Source organism: Lathyrus oleraceus, chromosome 6, assembly GCF_024323335.1.
Source record: "Lathyrus oleraceus cultivar Zhongwan6 chromosome 6, CAAS_Psat_ZW6_1.0, whole genome shotgun sequence".
In the NCBI taxonomy this organism is placed as follows: domain Eukaryota; kingdom Viridiplantae; phylum Streptophyta; class Magnoliopsida; order Fabales; family Fabaceae; genus Lathyrus; species Lathyrus oleraceus.
The window spans coordinates 350,745,941-350,751,290 of NC_066584.1; positions in this window are offsets into that span (position 1 = coordinate 350,745,941).

A 5,350-nucleotide genomic window follows, 5' to 3' on the forward strand; every position below is an offset into this window, starting at 1 on the left:
CATGTTAGAAGAAATAAACTATCTTAGAGAAAAATAAAGCATTTTAATTTAAAAATCTCTTTCCCTTCATCTCCTTCTTATAGAAATCATGGAAAACCTATCAAGTGTGAAAAATGAATCCTTCGTTCACTCTTTCTGCTACTACACCAAAACTTCCCATTCGTTTCTTCTTCAACATATGGTAAACACATCACAACTCATATTCTTAAAAAAGCCCGTTCTTCTTCATAACATCCACTTCTTTAATGTCACACATAGAACTTTCTCCTCACCACCACAAACTTTACCATCTAGATCTCTCTCTCTCTCTCTCTCTCCCTCTCTCTCTCTCTTGTAAAAATGGAGAAAAGAAGATGAAATAAAAAAAATCAATAACCATAAACCAAACCATACACACTTCATTTTCCTTTTCTCCATATCACTACCATCCATCAACACAACACTCAGTATCACACACCAACCAACAATATGATCGATGTTGCACTTGCCCCTATCCACTCCAAATCCACTGTTATGAAGTTGTCACCACCGCATCTCAACCGTCACCCCTACTTGCACCACCACGTTCACACCGTCACGACCTCTAAAGCTCCGCCTCCGTCGTTTCCAGTAATAACCTTCCCTTTTCCATTTTTCTTATTGAACTGTGTTATTGTTTGTATTAAGGGGTGATGATAAACCATGTTTTTTGTTTCCATTCGTCTAATTTTCGAGTGAGAGATAATGAAAAAGGAGGGGGTGTTGCCGCCACCGCTGGGCTGGCCGGCCAATCGCCCCTATACACACCGCGTTTTTTTCTCTTTGAGAGAGATGTTTTTCATTTAAGAGTGAAACATATTATAAATGTTGGAATGCTTGTTTTATTCTTAATGTGTTTCTTTGTTTTTTTTAAATTAATCTATGTCATGTGTCACTAGATGATTTATTTAGATTTAACTTTTTTTGGAAAAGAACATGTTTTGAATAAAGGTGAGTGGTGCTCTCTCTCTCTCTCTCTCTCTCTCTCTCTCTCTCTCTCTCTCTCTCTCTCTCTCTTCTCTCTTTATTTTTTTAATATTTATTGTATGTTATTATTATTATGTGTTAATTAGGTTTAATATTGGTGTTGGGTTAGGCCCATTTGAATTTGATGTCTACACTCCAATGGCTCACTCTTAACACCTCCATTTTCTTTTGGATTTTTTTAACCCATTGCTTCTTTGTTTCTTTTTATCTTTATTTAATTTTTTTTCTTTTTCTTTTAAAAATCTTAGTTTTTCTTATTAAATACAAAAAAATCAAAAAATAATAATATTCTTTTTTTCCTAAAAAAAAATAATAATAAAAAATAACTTATTAAAAAAATGCTTATTTTTTCCTTTATTTTTACTTAGCATTTTTTAATCAAAACCAAAATAAAAAGTCATCATTTTGTTTTCTCATTTGTCTTTTATTTATGAAATTGTATATGGTTTTATCATTTGCTTTATTTTTATTTATCTTATTTCCTAAATGACAAATGTATCTCATCCCTTTGATTGTAAGTTTTATTTATTTGCTTTCTTTTATTTCTTGCTTTTATCTAGTTTAAATGAACTAGTTAAATAATAGACCAAGAATAAAATCAACCTTTTCAACACCAAGTTTTCATTTCCAAAATCATTTTCAAACCATTAAATCATTTCAAAAATTATTTTGCAACATAAATAAAAATGCTTGACCCAACATCAAGCCATTTTCTCAAATGAAGAGAAAAAACATTTAACCATTATCTAACAACTTTTTGCAAATAAGGATGAAAAAGGAATATGGTGTATATCACGAGCTCCTGAGGTTAGGATACGAGATGGATTTCTCGATTGATGCAAACCTTTTCTTAATAAAATTGGATGAAAAAGGACCATGGTGTATATCACGAGCTCCCGAGAGTTAGGATACGAGATGGATATCTCGACCATCCGAGCGCTCGTCATCCAACCAAAAATACCTAAAAAATATTAAACCCTTTCTCAAATAAGATGAAAAATGAATATGGTGTATGTCATGAGCTCCCGAGGTTAAGATACGAGATGGATATCTCGACCATCCGAGCTCTCGTCGTTGCCCAAAAACAATCTCAACACATCAAACTTATTTTCTCGCCCACGTGCGATGGAAAACCCTTGTTTCAAATGAAAGATGTTTCGTCTCGAGACGATGCAAAACAATGTCTCATCCACATATGTGTGAGTGAGATAAGTGACATTTTCCTATGAATGTTGATATGTAGGAATCCATTATGTGTGATGCAAATGTCCACTCCTCTAAACTGTTTTGGGTATGCAATATTTTTTGTCGATTATGACAAAATAACTTTTTCTAAAATCGACCAGCAAACAAACATTTTCTACCCAGAACTAAGTAGACTTGAGTTCTCCATCACACCCAGAGATACGTAGGAGCAAGACCCACAATCTTATCAAGATCATTAATAAAAACTTTTTGAAACCTTTTTTTCCGTTTAAACCTTTTAATAACTCAAGAAAGTCACACATTTTTAAGTTAACACTTATGTACAAACTAACTAAATGGTTCTTATTGAGTACAACAGTTTTGAGCGGTGCTAATACATTCCCCTTGCATAATCGACTCCAGAACCTGATTTGGTTGTGACGACCATATCATTGTCTTTCTTTTAGAGGTTTTATAGATATTTTTCCTTTCCCTTTTTAGGAATAAATAAAGTTCGGTGGCGACTATGTAGTCATTCCGTGAGCGTGCGACGCACCTACGAGTTTTGTATTTTTTTTTTCGAGATGCGACATATATGCACACACCCACAATATATATTTTAAACTCTTCATATTTGTCTCAATTCCTCTAAAAACCAATTTTTGCAAGTGCGTAATTGATAAGAAGCAATTATGATCAATTAGGAAATCAAAATTAACTATCCATCTGATTAGAGATTTCATTATTTGATTAAGAAGCGATTTTGGCTCCTAATGAATTATGAAGACCTATAATTAATTAAGATGTGAAGCTGATTAGGGTTTCCTTTTTCTAACCTAGTCTAATCAAATATCTTTTCGTTTCTAATCTTTTAAAAAGTGTCCAAGCCCACATATTGGTGCCTTTTGGAGCTAAAGAACCACTCCACCAGTCCCAAATTATAAGACGTGTCACACCTTTTTACGCAAATTAAGAAACATAATGATTGTTGTATGGAAAAGACAAACTATGCATGACATTACAATATTTCCCTTCATTTATTATAAATGAAAGAGAAATTTAAAGAATTATAAAAACAAATAGTAATAAGTGATAGAGGGTATGTTGGGAAAAAAATCATTAATGTTGCATTGGAATTGTAAAGTGACTTATAATTTGAGACAAATATTTTTGGCAAAGTGGCTTATAATTTGGGACAAAGAGAGTACTTTTTGGTACCATATATTCTCCTATCTCACTTATTTTCCTCTAGTTATCAGTTTTATCCACTATAAGTTCCCTTAGTGTTTAGAGAGTGAAAAACTTAATCTTAGAGTTGTGTTTTTTTCTTGATATGGTGAATTTGTTTACTCAAGAGCTTAGTCCTCAAGTTCTTTTATAATTGAGTTGGAAGGTTGTAATTTAAACCTGTAAAAATCTTGATGTAAGGTTGTTGTACTAAACTTGTGTAAAAGCTTAAGTTGTTGATAATGGAAATCTCAAGAGGAAACTCTTAGGGACTGGAGTAGACTGCATGCTTTATGACTGAAATAGGATAATTTGTTGGTGTGATCTCTCTAAACTTTATCTCTTTTGTTTCCAGTATCTTATATTTTTTACTACTTAATCTCTGCTTCTACCCTCTTCTTAAAATCAATCAACCTAAAATCAATTATTTTCTAACAAATTTTTTAAAAATCAAATATCACAATTCACCCTTCTCTTATGTTTGGAGTCACTTTTTCAATAAAGATGACCATATAACAAACACATTCAAAATCCTCCTCCTAAAGAGAGGGTGCATCCCCATTTTTAGGAGGAACTAAAGAAAATACACTCTAATGAGAAGCTACCACTTCACTATCGCGAGGCCTCTCGTTCTCCAAATCAATTGAGGTGTGCACCTTTAAGTTAATATGGGCCTTTTCCTTTTCAGTATTATACTTTTTTTCACAGTGAAGAGATTAACTCACCAAGATTTGGTGGCTTCACGATCGACACCAGAGTCGCCTAGATGATGTTATCATCGCTCGTGGGTTTCCTTTTCATGGAGCCTCGAGTTAACAAATTGAACAAGTCATTTTTTTGACTGGAAATCCACACCCCACCCCTCTAGTCCTTCATATTATCCAATAGAGACTTATTCTTTGTCATTGACAAAGGAGCCATCCTTTTTTTTGCAGAAGAATCAAGAAGTTAGTAAAATAATACACAATCAAAGTCAAAACAAATGTGTAAAACAAACTTACATAAATATTAAACGAGCATCTTATCATCTTCCTTGCACGTTATTAACTATTTCATATTTAAGACACAAAACTACCCCAAAATATCAAGGTCTTCCTCTCCTTCTCACTAAGCCTACCATAGTCAAAACCCATTATCATCCCAGGCACACTCGCACAATACAAAAGGAAATTGATACTCAGATGTATACTTGTAAGACCCCAATTTTGACCCTAAGATCCCTCATACCATCTCATCATATGCATTGGCATTGGGATCACACCATGGTAGCATCTTTACCCCTCATTCATTGGGTTTGAATTGGGAGAGATCACCAAGTACTTTTGATTGTATCATACTTTGTTTTTCATTATTTACTAACCAAAATACCAAAAATATGTCAATGGATAGTCTAACTCTTTTGTAGGTAGTGTGTGTGCTCACCTATGTTCCATCAAACTCATATCTAGGGTTTAAGACCCTCAATGTAATGAGTTAAATCAATAGATGGTTCACATTTGTTGTAGGAATCATATATGGATCCCCATGATCTTCACATGTCATTTTGGTCAAGAATTCATCAAGAGTTTGGAGATTGTTTGCCTTGGAAACCCTAATTCATCTGGGTATCTTGTGTGACTTCTTCAACAAGTTTCTTTAACATTTGATCAAATATTAAAAGGGGTGCTTCATATTACATCATGTTACATATATATGATCCTCCATGAGTCCCAAAAGTCAAGAGAATATCAAGCTAGCAAGATGGTTCATGGTGGTTGACCAGAGAAAGTCAACTGGTCAAAACTGGAGTTCCCTAGACCCTATCTCCTACACTCTTTGTCATATGAAAATGAATCAAAGATAAAAGCTACTCAAAATGACATTAAAAACAACTTTCATGTTGAGGTCAAGAGCTATTTTTTCTTGGAAAGGCATCTTTTATGGTGAAAGATTA